We start from the raw sequence: 15443 nt of genomic DNA on the forward strand, positions 1-15443 counted from the left end.
AATCAAAAACAGTAGATTATGGCAATTATGGTTCTGGTAAATATATTAAAAGTACAAAATATGCACAGGTCTGCAAGGTCACTATCAATCCTACACTGTCACAGGGGCCAACTACCTAAAATATAACTTTTAATCAAAAAATAGCTAAAAAATACACACAAGTATGTCCCTCACATGGGGACTGATAGACATACAGAAAACACACACAGACAGAAAGAGCCAATGTAAGGACCAGGTCAGGAGGGCTAGGTGTGATAGTATAGCAGGGCCAGAAACACATGGGTCACTAGGTATATCCCTGTGATATCCCTGTGCTTATCTCAGCCCAGAGATGCACCCTGATGGTGGGAACACTCCGTCCCCGTGCCTAACCTACCTGTCCTTAAAAACGACCCATATGGATGTCTGGGTCCTGAAATAGCTACTATACAAATATAGCGTCCTATATGGAGATCCAGGGAGATATCTGGATCAATCAATAGCGGAGTCACAATTTACATAGATGGTCTCAAATCAGTGCTCTAAATCTCAGTCTCGACGCGTTTCCTCTCAAAGATGTGGTTCATCAGGAGACCAGTAAAAATTTCATCAATAGACACATAGTGTATAGATGAACATCATTGATCTGGGACTCTCCTTTACGTCTGAATTTCATCCAGATTCACTTACGTTCCTTGATGTTAGGGTCTTAAAAACCGGGAACGGTCTTGTCACCTCAACATTCAGGAAGGCCACCGCCACGAATAGCCTGTTGCACTGGGATAGTCATCACCCAGTAAGTTTGAAGAAGGGTATACCACGCAGTCAATACTTACGTATGAGAAGAAATTGTTCTGATCGAGAAGGCTTTCACTACGAATCCAGGAAACTGCAGAAAAGATTCTCCACTAGGGGCTATCCACAACGTGTCCTCAAGGCAGCATTCCAGAACGCATCTCTGTGTGAACGTGATACCCTCTTGATACCGAGGGAATCTAAAGGGAGGGATGACGTCATCAGGATCATTTCAACTTTTGATACCATGAGTCAGGAGGTTAGGGGTATTATCAATAAATACTGGCCTATCCTCCTGATGGATCCGGATTTATCAGACAGACTTCCCTCTCGCCCTAGTATATCATTCAGAAGGGGTCGGTGCCTCCGTGACCGGCTAGTGCATAGCCATTATTCGGGACCTATCCCTAAAGGAACATGGCTGGATCGGAAGCCACTGGGCACCTTTCGCTGTGGATCCTGCTTAGCCTGCAACAATATGAACAACACCAAGTTTAATGTTTGCACGGTTACAGGTAGAGTCTTTGATATCCGGGATTTTATTAATTGTCGCAGCAAGGGGGTAGTTTATTTAGCCCAATGTGCATGCCCCAAAGACTATGTTGGTAAGACCTTCAGGGAATTCCGGAAGCGCATACTTGAGCACCTTAATGATATAAGGAATAAGAAAGACACACCTATAGCCAATCACATGTGGGAAGTTCATGGTGGGGACCCCAGACTTCTTAAGTTTTCCGCATTAGAATTGATCAGACCATCGCCAAGGAGGGGCGACTGGGACCGCAGGATCCTCCAGAAAGAGTCGGAATGGATCTTCCGGTTCCGGTCGCAATCTCCTGCTGGACTTAACGAACGACTTAATTTTTCTTGTTTTTTATAATATAATATACCTGGTCACCTGGATTCCTTATCTTTATCCGTCACTTCTTCCTCATATGACAGAGCTGATTATCAACACGTGAAGTGTCATTGTATAGAATTGAGGATCAATCCACAACAGGAGGATCCGCTGATGGTTTATTTATTTATTCATGTATCCGATATTGTCATCTGAAGTTATGTACAGATAGGATGTAAACGGACAGTGTGACATGCCAATTCTGTCTAGCAGAAATTGGTCCTCTCACCAGCATATACATTACCCCGTTTTAATTGCCCATTAGTGGGTTAATTATTTTTCACACTCCGGCTCTTAACGATCTGGTCTATTAGATGTAGCGGACCTCTAGGGGCTCCCGTATTTCTTATACATTGGGGGAATGGAGAGAACATATATATTTGTATATACCTATATTTTTATACCATGTTTGTATATACCTATATATATTTGTATATACCTATTCATACATGTGCCTCGGTATCTTTCTATCATTGGTTCCTGGGGATGCAGGTATATACATTTTATTAGTCATACATTTCTTTCCATGTACCTTAATAATGTACTTAAGAAAGAAGGACCGGTCCCGTTTAACAACAGTAGTGGAACGCATCACCACACCTCCTTCCTGCTGCCGTGGAACGCAAGCATCACAGTGTAGGCAGACAGTGAGCGGCAGGCTTAGGTGTAGGTGGAACGCATCACCACGCCCTCCTGCCGGCCACAGTGGAACGCAAACACTGCGAGGTAGGCCAAGAGAGAGCGATAGGCGTGGTTGGAGCATATGGTCACGCCCCTCTCTCTACGCCGCTGTAATACCGACTAGGAGGTGGACGGTATAGTGGTGAGATGAGCGGACCGCGACCGGAAGTCTGGGGTGGAACGCACGGCCATTTTTAATATCTCGGCGTGCGTTCCAGCTACGATCGCTTGTACCCCAATACATCTATCAGAGGTATTTTCCTCTTTCTTTTGGTAGGAGGAATGCGATCATAAGAGGTATATATCTTTACATCTAGTAGAGTTAGGCTGGATGTATTACCTAGTCCTATGACTTCACACTGGTGTACCAACTAGTGGGTCACATGACTAGAAGGGGGCATGATGATTGGTGTAAATTGGAGGGGGCCGGTTCCATCTATGGTATAAATAGTCACAATATTGGTTTACAACTTGGAGCCTTATCTTTTTTGCCCCCTGGAGCACCCCATGCTGCTGTCTACTGCCTGCTGAGATCTACAGGAACGGATAAGTACTTTATCATTATCAGTATTTCCCACTTAGCGATGCTAGCTTTATTGCTTTAATCCAAGCAGTATAGTGCTGCAAGGTGGTGCTCCAGTTACCTTAGTTTTTTCATTTCATTTTTGTGGACTGTGATCGCGGACTTATCCCTATCATCGTGATACAGTCGCTGTACTGATAAACCAGTGGTATGCAGTCGCCAAATTTTTGCGGCAACTTGTTTGTCTATACACTATGTGTCTATTGATGACATTTTTACTGGTCTCCTGATGAACCACATCTTTGAGGGGAAACGCGTCGAGACTGAGATTTAGAGCACTGATTTGAGACCATCTATGTAAATTGTGACTCCGCTATTGATTGATCCAGATATCTCCCTGGATCTCCATATAGGACGCTATATTTGTATAGTAGCTATTTCAGGACCCAGACATCCATATGGGTCGTTTTGAGATAAGGGCAATTTAAGGACAGGTAGGTTAGGCACGGGGACGGAGTGTTCCCACCATCAGGGTGCATCTCTGGGCTGAGGTAAGCACAGGGATATCACAGGGATATACCTAGTGACCCATGTGTTTCTGGCCCTGCTATACTATCACACCTAGCCCTCCTGGCCTGGTCCTTACATTGGCTCTTTCTGTCTGTGTGTGTTTTCTGTATGTCTATCAGTCCCCATGTGAGGGACATACTTGTGTGTATTTTAAAGCTGTTTTTGATTAAAAGTTATATTTTAGGTAGTTGGCCCCTGTGACAGTGTTCCCACATACAACTACCAGTTAAGAATTTACTCAGGTTTATACCCATTGTTCTCATGGCCAGCTTTTTGTCAGGAACATTGTTCACTGAGGATCTTATCAAAGAAGCCAAGGACATTTTTTCAGATAAGGAACTGCCGGGCATCTCGAACTCGCTCACCTGCAAGCTCACATTCACCGATTTGTATGAGGAATACAAAAATAATATAAAATCTTGGTGGGAAATCAAGTCCCTGGAAAGTTACCTGGAGCATAAGATTATACCACGAGGACTACGTATAGGGATCACCCCCACCGAACGGATACGTTCGCCAACTCTCCTGCCCCAATGGGAACAGGAACTTACTAATAGCTCATTAAGATTGATGAACATATTATTGTCCGAGGAACGTACCTATTTAAATATATCATCAGGAAAATTGAAAAATCTTATCGAACTGGCCACACCCTTTAAAACTGACCCTGAGTTTAACAGAAGGGAGTCCTCTCTGCAGACTGCAGCAGAGAGATTTCAGGGGCAGATTAAGGAGAGAAAACATAGACAGTTCAATAAGGATTTAAGGGAATTTAGAGAGAACAGGGCCTATCAGTTTGAGAAGCCCCAACATCTACCTGATACTGATATATCATCCTCTGAACAGGAATTCTCTGATTCTGAGGCACAGAATAGCAGAGGGAGATACAACACTAGACGTGGACAAAGGGGAAGGGGTCGGGGACGCCCGAATAAGAAATGGCCAAAATCAAATGGACCAAGAGGGAGAGAGGGCAATTATCCCTCATCTTCCGGGCCTTCCCCGTCTTCCTCCTTGCCGTTACCATCATCTTCCATTCAGGGGGATTTTTTACTGAGGGGCAGCCCGTATCAATTGCGGGACCGGTCCTAACTCAACAATCCTCGGATGACCATGACCAATTACAGATAGTTAATCTATCCTCTAGAGCTCTTAGAACGGTAGAGGAGTCCCTACTTCGGCGGGGCCTCTCGTTTGTCCCCACTACGAGATTTGATCCATTTACCTGGACTAAAGATCTCCATTTGTTATCAAGGAAACTTAAGTGGCATAAGTTTATGAAGAATAATAACCGTAAGACTTGTGAACAGTTGGGCTTGCAGGAGAGCGAGTTCGCTGATTTTAGGATGCTATGTGATCTTCATCAAGAAGGGTCACGTATACCTGGCCAGGGCCCATTTACGTACCTTCGTCCTAAGAGCAAGAAGGCACCCCCACCTATGAATTATGATTATATCGACATATTTCTGCAAATGGTTACTGAGGACATTGATAAACTGCCCCTTAAGAAATCATACTTCCATAATCTATCTGGTGAAGAAACCGAGGCACTCTGTAATGTTGAGAGAGACTCCTCTATCGTAGTGAAACCGGCTGACAAGGGAGGAAACCTTGTAGTAATGGGGCACTTGCAATATAAAAAAATGTGCAAACAATTATTAAATGATAAGAGCTGTTATCATGTATTACCCTCCGACCCCTCGGAAATGTTTCTTGGGGAGCTACCGTCCATACTCCAGGACGGACTATTAGGCAAGGTGATTAGTGACACTGAATACCGCTTTCTATTACCCACCAAACCTCAGATAGCAACATTTTATGGGTTGCCCAAAATTCACAAGGGGGTGTCCCCTCTGAAGGGCCGCCCCATTGTGTCAGGGGTGGGTTCAATCATCCAGAATAGCGGGATTTATATTGACAATGTCCTTAAAAGCTTTGTGTCTTCCCTTCCTTCCTATACAAGGGACACAATGGATTTTTTGCGTAAAATCGAAGCCTTGAATATTGAACCATCGTGGTCTCTTGGGAGTGTGGACGTGGAGTCACTTTATAGCTCAATCCCCCATGACAAGGGCCTCTTGGCAACTACAGCATTTCTTCTGTCATAGAATGCATAATGACTTCGTGGTGACCCTTCTAGAATTTGTGCTAACACACAATTTTTTTCTTTTTGACGGGCAATTCTTCCACCAGCTCAGGGGGACCGCTATGGGGAGCCCCTGTGCCCCCATGTATGCAAATCTCCTCCTGGGCTGGTGGGAGGATAAGATGGTCTTCCCGGATCTATCAGAGTGGTGGGGTGACAAGATCGTCTCCTGGACCAGGTATATCGATGATGTTTTCATCATCTGGAATGGAAGTTCAGATGAATTTAATTTATTCATTAGGGCCCTTAACATCAATGATCTGGGACTCTCCTTTACGTCTGAATTTCATCCAGATTCACTTACGTTCCTTGATGTTAGGGTCTTAAAAACGGTCTTGTCACCTCAACATTCAGGAAGGCCACCGCCACGAATAGCCTGTTGCACTGGGATAGTCATCACCCAGTAAGTTTGAAGAAGGGTATACCACGCGGTCAATACTTACGTATGAGAAGAAATTGTTCTGATCGAGAAGGCTTTCACTACGAATCCAGGAAACTGCAGAAAAGATTCTCCACTAGGGGCTATCCACAACGTGTCCTCAAGGCAGCATTCCAGAACGCATCTCTGTGTGAACGTGATACCCTCTTGATACCGAGGGAATCTAAAGGGAGGGATGACGTCATCAGGATCATTTCAACTTTTGATACCATGAGTCAGGAGGTTAGGGGTATTATCAATAAATACTGGCCTATCCTCCTGATGGATCCGGATTTATCAGACAGACTTCCCTCTCGCCCTAGTATATCATTCAGAAGGGGTCGGTGCCTCCGTGACCGGCTAGTGCATAGCCATTATTCGGGACCTATCCCTAAAGGAACATGGCTGGATCGGAAGCCACTGGGCACCTTTCCCTGTGGATCCTGCTTAGCCTGCAACAATATGAACAACACCAAGTTTGATGTTTGCACGGTTACGGGTAGAGTCTTTGATATCCGGGATTTTATTAATTGTCGCAGCAAGGGGGTAGTTTATTTAGCCCAATGTGCATGCCCCAAAGACTATGTTGGTAAGACCTTCAGGGAATTCCGGAAGCGCATACTTGAGCACCTTAATGATATAAGGAATAAGAAAGACACACCTATAGCCAATCACATGTGGGAAGTTCATGGTGGGGACCCCAGACTTCTTAAGTTTTCCGCATTAGAATTGATTAGACCATCGCCAAGGAGGGGCGACTAGGACCGCAGGATCCTCCAGAAAGAGTCGGAATGGATCTTCCGGTTCCGGTTGCAATCTCCTGTGGGACTTAACGAACGACTTACGTTTTCTTGTTTCTTATAATATAATATACCTGGTCACCTGGATTCCTTATCTTTATCCGTCACTTCTTCCTCATATGACAGAGCTGATTATCGACACGTGAAGTGTCATTGTATAGAATTGAGGATCAATCCACAACAGGAGGATCCGCTGATTGTTTATTTATTTATTCATGTATCCGATATTGTCATCTGAAGTTATGTACAGATAGGATGTAAACTGACAGTGTGACATGCCAATTCTGTCTAGCAGAAATTGGTCCTCTCACCAGCATATACATTACCCCGTTTTAATTGCCCATTAGTGGGTTAATTATTTTTCACACTCCGGCTCTTAACGATCTGGTCTATTAGATGTAGCCGACCTCTAGGGGCTCCCGTATTTCTTATACATTGGGGGAATGGAGAGAACATATATATTTGTATATACCTATATTTTATACCATGTTTGTATATACCTATATACATTTGTATATACAGTGGGGGAAATAATTATTTGACCCCTCACTGATTTTGTAAGTTTGTCCAATGACAAAGAAATGAAAAGTCTCAGAACAGTATCATTTCAATGGTAGGTTTATTGTAACAGTGGCAGATAGCACATCAAAAGGAAAATCGAAAAAATAACTTTAAATAAAAGATAGCAACTGATTTGCATTTCATTGAGTGAAATAAGTATTTGAACCCCTACCAACCATTAAGAGTTCTGGCTCCCACAGAGTGGTTAGACACTTCTACTCAATTAGTCACCCTCATTAAGGACACCTGTCTTAACCACCTCAGCCCCCAGTGCTTAAACACCCTGAAAGACCAGGCCACTTTTTACACTTCTGACCTACACTACTTTCACCATTTATTGCTCGGTCATGCAACTTACCACCCAAATGAATTTTACCTCCTTTTCTTCTCACTAATAGAGCTTTCATTTGGTGGTATTTCATTGCTGCTGACATTTTTACTTTTTTTGTTATTAATCGAAATTTAACGATTTTTTTTGCAAAAAAATGACATTTTTCACTTTCAGTTGTAAAATTTTGCAAAAAAAAACGACATCCATATAGAAATTTTGCTCTAAATTTATAGTTCTACATGTCTTTGATAAAAAAAAAATGTTTGGGTAAAAAAAAAATGGTTTGGGTAAAAGTTATAGCGTTTACAAACTATGGTACAAAAATGTGAATTTCCGCTTTTTGAAGCAGCTCTGACTTTCTGAGCACCTGTCATGTTTCCTGAGGTTCTATAATGCCCAGACAGTACAAACACCCCACAAATGACCCCATTTCTGAAAGTACACACACTAAGGTATTCACTGATGGGCATAGTGAGTTCATAGAACTTTTTATTTTTTGTCACAAGTTAGCGGAAAATTATGATTTTTTTTTTTTTTTTTTTTTTTCTTACAAAGTCTCATATTCCACTAACTTGTGACAAAAAATAAAAAGTTCTATGAACTCACTATGCCCATCAGCGAATACCTTGGGGTCTCTTCTTTCCAAAATGGGGTCACTTGTGGGGAAGTTATACTGCCCTGGCATTCTAGGGGCCCAAATGTGTGGTAAGGAGTTTGAAATCAAATTCTGTAAAAAATGACCAGTGAAATCCGAAAGGTGCTCTTTGGAATATGGGCCCCTTTGCCCACCTAGGCTGCAAAAAAGTGTCACACATCTGGTATCTCCGTACTCAGGAGAAGGTGGGGAATGTGTTTTGGGGTGTCATTTTATATATACCCATGCTGGGTGAGAGAAATATCTTGGCAAAAGACAACTTTTCCCATTTTTTTATACAAAGTTGTCATTTGACCAAGATATTTATCTCACCCAGCATGGGTATATGTAAAAAGACACCCCAAAACACATTCCTCAACTTCTCCTGAGTACGGGGATACCAGATGTGTGACACTTTTTTGCAGCCTAGGTGGGCAAAGGGGCCCATATTCCAAAGAGCACCTTTCGGATTTCACTCCTCATTTTTTCCTGAATTTGATTTCAAACTCCTTACCACACATTTGGGCCCCTAGAATACCAGGGCAGTATAACTACCCCACAAGTGACCCCATTTTGGAAAGAAGACACCCCAAGGTATTCCGTGAGGGGCATGGCGAGTTCCTAGAATTTTTTATTTTTTGTCACAAGTTAGTGGAAAATGATGATTTTTTTTTTTATTTTTTTTTTTCATACAAAGTCTCATATTCCACAAACTTGTGACAAAAAATAAAAACTTCCATGAACTCACTATGCCCATCAGCGAATACCTTGGGGTCTCTTCTTTCCAAAATGGGGTCACTTGTGGGGTAGTTATACTGCCCTGGCATTCTAGGGGCCCAAATGTGTGGTAAGTAGGTAAATGACCTGTGAAATCCGAAAGGTGCTCTTTGGAATGTGGGCCCCTTTGCCCACCTAGGCTGCAAAAAAGTGTCACACATCTGGTATCTCTGTATTCAGGAGAAGTTGAGGAATGTGTTTTGGGGTGTCTTTTTACATATACCCATGCTGGGTGAGATAAATATCTTGGTCAAATGCCAACTTTGTATAAAAAAATGGGAAAAGTTGTCTTTTGCCAAGATATTTCTCTCACCCAGCATGGGTATATGTAAAATGACACCCCAAAACACATTCCCCAACTTCTCCCGATTACGGAGATACCAGATGTGTGACACTTTTTTGCAGCCTAGGTGGGCAAAGGGGCCCATATTCAAAAGAGCACCTTTCGGATTTCACAGGTCATTTTTTACAGAATTTGATTTCAAACTCCTTACCACACATTTGGGCCCCTAGAATGCCAGGGCAGTATAACTACCCCACAAGTGACCCCATTTTGGAAAGAAGAGACCCCAAGGTATTCGCTGATGGGCATAGTGAGTTCATGGAACTTTTTATTTTTTGTCACAAGTTAGTGGAATATGAGACTTTGTATGAAAAAAAAAAAAAAAAAAAATCATCATTTTCCACTAACTTGTGACAAAAAATAAAAAATTCTAGGAACTCGCCATGCCCCTCACGGAATACCTTGGGGTGTCTTCTTTCCAAAATGGGGTCACTTGTGGGGTAGTTATACTGCCCTGGCATTTTCCAGGGGCCCTAATGTGTGGTAAGTAGGTAAATGACCTGTGAAATCCTAAAGGTGCTCTTTGGAATATGGGCCCCTTTGCCCACCTAGGCTGCAAAAAAGTGTCACACATGTGGTATCGCCGTATTCAGGAGAAGTTGGGGAATGTGTTTTGGGGTGTCATTTTACATATACCCATGCTGGGTGAGAGAAATATCTTGGCAAAAGACAACTTTTCCCATTTTTTTATACAAAGTTGGCATTTGACCAAGATATTTCTCTCACCCAGCATGGGTATATGTAAAATGACACCCCAAAACACATTCCCCAACTTCTCCTGAGTACGGCGATACCAGATGTGTGACACTTTTTTGCAGCCTAGATGCGCAAAGGTGCCCAAATTCCTTTTAGGAGGGCATTTTTAGACATTTGGATACCAGACTTCTTCTCACGCTTTGGGGCCCCTAGAATGCCAGAGCAGTATAAATACCCCACATGTGACCCCATTTTGGAAAGAAGACACCCCAAGGTATTCAATGAGGGGCATGGCGAGTTCATAGAAATTTTTTTTTTTTGGCACAAGTTAGCGGAAATTGATATTTTTAATTTTTTTCTCACAAAGTCTCCCGTTCCGCTAACTTGGGACAAAAATTTCAATCTTTCATGGACTCAATATGCCCCTCACGGAATACCTGGGGGTGTCTTCTTTCCGAAATGGGGTCACATGTGGGGTATTTATACTGCCCTGGCATTCTAGGGGCCCTAAAGCGTGAGAAGAAGTCTGGAATATAAATGTCTAAAAAATTTTACGCATTTGGATTCCGTGAGGGGTATGGTGAGTTCATGTGAGATTTTATTTTTTGACACAAGTTAGTGGAATATGAGACTTTGTAAGAAAAAAAAAAAAAATTCTGCTAACTTGGGCCAAAAAAATATCTGAATGGAGCCTTACAGAGGGGTGATCAATGACAGGGGGGTGATCAATGACAGGGGGGTGATCAATGACAGGGGGGGTGATCAATGACAGGGGGGGTGATCAATGACAGGGGGGTTGATCAATGACAGGGGGGTGATCAGGGAGTCTATATGGGGTGATCACCACAGTCATTGATCACGCCCCTGTAAGGCTTCATTCAGACGTCCGGATGCGTTTTGCGGATCCGATCCATCTATCAGTGCATCCGTAAAAATCATGCGGACATCTGAATGGAGCTTTACAGGGGGGTAATCAATGACAGGGGGGTGATCAGGGAGTCTATATGGGGTGATCACCACAGTCATTGATCACTCCCCTGTAAGGCTTCATTCAGACGTCCGGATGCGTTTTGCGGATCCGATCCATCTATCAGTGGATCCGTAAAAATCATGCGGACATCTGAATGGAGCTTTACAGGGGGGTGATCAATGACAGGGGGGTGATCAGGGAGTCTATATGGGGTGATCACCACAGTCATTGATCATGCCCCTGTAAGGCTTCATTCAGACGTCCGGATGCGTTTTGCGGATCGGATCCATCTATCAGTGCATCCGTAAAAATCATGCGGACATCTGAATGGAGCTTTACAGGGGGGTGATCAATGACAGGGGGGTGATCAGGGAGTCTATATGGGGTGATCACCACAGTCATTGATCACGCCCCTGTAAGGCTTCATTCAGACGTCCGGATGCGTTTTGCGGATCGGATCCATCTATCAGTGCATCCGTAAAAATCATGCGGACATCTGAATGGAGCTTTACAGGGGGGTGATCAGGGAGTCTATATGGGGTGATCACCACAGTCATTGATCACGCCCCTGTAAGGCTTCATTCAGACGTCCGGATGCGTTTTGCGGATCGGATCCATCTATCAGTGCATCCGTAAAAATCATGCGGACATCTGAATGGAGCTTTACAGGGGGTTGATCAATGACAGGGGTGTAATCAATGACAGGGGGGTGATCAGGGAGTCTATATGGGGTGATCACCACAGTCATTGATCACGCCCCTGTAAGGCTTCATTCAGACGTCCGGATGCGTTTTGCGGATCGGATCCATCTATCAGTGCATCCGTAAAAATCATGCGGACATCTGAATGGAGCTTTACAGGGGGTTGATCAATGACAGGGGTGTAATCAATGACAGGGGGGGTGATCAGGGAGTCTATATGGGGTGATAACCACAGTCATTGATCACGCCCCTGTAAGGCTTCATTCAGACGTCCGGATGCGTTTTGCGGATCCGATCCATCTATCAGTGGATCCGTAAAAATCATGCGGACGTCTGAATGGAGCTTTACAGGGGGGTAATCAATGACAGGGGGGTGATCAATGACAGGGGGGTGATCAGGGAGTCTATATGGGGTGATCAGGGGTGATCAGGGGCTAATAAGGGGTTAATAAGTGACGGGGGGGGGTGTAGTGTAGTGTAGTGGTGCTTGGTGGGACTTTACTGAGCTACCTGTGTCCTCTGGTGGTCGATCCAAACAAAGGGGACCACCAGAGGACCAGGTAGCAGGTATATTAGACGCTGTTATCAAAACAGCGTCTAATATACCTGTTAGGGGTTAAAAAAAACACATCTCCAGCCTGCCAGCGAACGATCGCCGCTGGCAGGCTGGAGATCAACTCTCTTACCTTCCGTTCCTGTGAGCGCGCGCGCCTGTGTGCGCGCGTTCACAGGAAATCTCGCCCATCGCGAGATGACGCATATATGCGTGACTCTGCGCAGGGCTGCCACCTCCGGAACGCGATCCTGCGTTAGGCGGTCCGGAGGTGGTTAACTAGTCACCTGTATAAAAGACACCTGTCCACAGAATCAATCAATCAAGCAGACTCCAAACTCTCCAACATGGGAAAGACCAAAGAGCTGTCCAAGGATGTCAGAGACAAAATTGTAGACCTGCACAAGGCTGGAATGGGCTACAAAACCATTAGCAAGAAGCTGGGAGAGAAGGTGACAACTGTTGGTGCGATTGTTCAAAAATGGAAGGAGCACAAAATGACCATCAATCGACCTCGCTCTGGGGCTCCACGCAAGATCTCACCTCGTGGGGTGTCAATGGTTCTGAGAAAGGTGAAAAAGCATCCTAGAACTACACGGGAGGAGTTAGTTAATGACCTCAAATTAGCAGGGACCACAGTCACCAAGAAAACCATTGGAAACACATTACACCGCAATGGATTAAAATCCTGCAGGGCTCGCAAGGTCCCCCTGCTCAGGAAGGCACATGTGCAGGCCCGTCTGAAGTTTGCCAATGAACACCTGAATGATTCAGAGAGTGACTGGGAGAAGGTGCTGTGGTCTGATGAGACCAAAATAGAGCTCTTTGGCATTAACTCAACTCGCTGTGTTTGGAGGAAGAAAAATGCTGCCTATGACCCCCAAAACACCGTCCCCACCGTCAAGCATGGGGGTGGAAACATTTTGCTTTGGGGGTGTTTTTCTGCTAAGGGCACAGGACAACTTATTCGCATAAACGGGAAAATGGACGGAGCCATGTATCGTGAAATCCTGAGCGACAACCTCCTTCCCTCTGCCAGGAAACTGAAAATGGGTCGTGGATGGGTGTTCCAGCACGACAATGACCCAAAACATACAGCAAAGGCAACAAAGGAGTGGCTCAAGAAGAAGCACATTAAGGTCATGGAGTGGCCTAGTCAGTCTCCGGACCTTAATCCAATCGAAAACCTATGGAGGGAGCTCAAGCTCAGAGTTGCACAGAGACAGCCTCGAAACCTTAGGGATTTAGAGATGATCTGCAAAGAGGAGTGGACCAACATTCCTCCTAAAATGTGCGCAAACTTGGTCATCAATTACAAGAAACGTTTGACCTCTGTGCTTGCAAACCAGGGTTTTTCCACCAAGTATTAAGTCTTTTTTTGTTAGAGGGTTCAAATACTTATTTCACTCAATGAAATGCAAATCAGTTGCTATCTTTTATTTAAAGTTATTTTTTCGATTTTCCTTTTGATGTGCTATCTGCCACTGTTACAATAAACCTACCATTGAAATGATACTGTTCTGAGACTTTTCATTTCTTTGTCATTGGACAAACTTACAAAATCAGTGAGGGGTCAAATAATTATTTCCCCCACTTGTACCTATTCATACATGTGCCTCGGTATCTTTCTATCATTGGTTCCTGGGGATGCAGGTATATACATTTTATTAGTCATACATTTCTTTCCATGTACCTTGATAATGTACTTAAGAAAGAAGGACCGGTCCCGTTTAACAACAGTAGTGGAACGCATCACCACACCTCCTTCCTGCTGCCGTGGAACGCAAGCATCACAGTGTAGGCAGACAGTGAGCGGCAGGCTTAGGTGTAGGTGGAACGCATCACCACGCCCTCCTGCCGGCCACAGTGGAACGCAAACACTGCGAGGTAGGCCAAGAGAGAGCGATAGGCGTGGTTGGAGCATATGGTCACGCCCCTCTCTCTACGCCGCTGTAATACCGACTAGGAGGTGGACGGTATAGTGGTGAGATGAGCGGACTGCGACCGGAAGTCTGGGGTGGAACGCACGGCCATTTTTAATATCTCGGCGTGCGTTCCACCTACGATCGCTTGTACCCCAATACATCTATCAGAGGCATTTTCCTCTTTCTTTTGGTAGGAGGAATGCGATCATAAGAGGTATATATCTTCACATCTAGTAGAGTTAGGCTGGATGTATTACCTAGTCCTATGACTTCACACTGGTGTACCAACTAGTGGGTCACATGACTAGAAGGGGGCATGATGATTGGTGTAAATTGGAGGGGGCCGGTTCCATCTATGGTATAAATAGTCACAATATTGGTTTACAACTTGGAGCCTTATCTTTTTTGCCCCCTGGAGCACCCCATGCTGCTGTCTACTGCCTGCTGAGATCTACAGGAACGGATAAGTACTTTATCATTATCAGTATTTCCCACTTAGCGATGCTAGCTTTATTGCTTTAATCCAAGCAGTATAGTGCTGCAAGGTGGTGCTCCAGTTACCTTGGTTTTTTCATTTCATTTTTGTGGACTGTGATCGCGGACTTATCCCTATCATCGTGATACAGTCGCTGTACTGATAAACCAGTGGTATGCAGTCGCCGAATTTTTGCGGCAACTTGTTCGTCTATACACTATGTGTCTATTGATGAAATTTTTACTGGTCTCCTGATGAACCACATCTTTGAGGGAAAACGCGTCGAGACTGAGATTTAGAGCACTGATTTGAGACCATCTATGTAAATTGTGACTCCGCTATTGATTGATCCAGATATCTCCCTGGATCTCCATATAGGACGCTATATTTGTATAGTAGCTATTTCAGGACCCAGACATCCATATGGGTCGTTTTGAGATAAGGGCAATTTAAGGACAGGTAGGTTAGGCGCGGGGACGGAGTGTTCCCACCATCAGGGTGCATCTCTGGGCTGAGGTAAGCACAGGGATATCACAGGGATATACCTAGTGACCCATGTGTTTCTGGCCCTGCTATACTATCACACCTAGCCCTCCTGACCTGGTCCTTACATTGGCTCTTTCTGTCTGTGTGTGTTTTCTGTATGTCTATCAGTCCCCATGTGAGG

General features: G+C 44.3%; 1 protein-coding gene across 1 annotated transcript in view; it reads left to right on the forward strand.

Annotated features, from left to right (window-relative positions):
- Window positions 1–15443, forward strand: part of ENPP7 (ectonucleotide pyrophosphatase/phosphodiesterase 7) — a 77902-nt gene that overhangs the window by 39352 nt on the left and 23107 nt on the right. The window lies entirely within an intron of this gene.

Source organism: Bufo bufo, chromosome 7 (genome assembly GCF_905171765.1).
Source record: "Bufo bufo chromosome 7, aBufBuf1.1, whole genome shotgun sequence".
Lineage (NCBI taxonomy): Eukaryota > Metazoa > Chordata > Amphibia > Anura > Bufonidae > Bufo > Bufo bufo.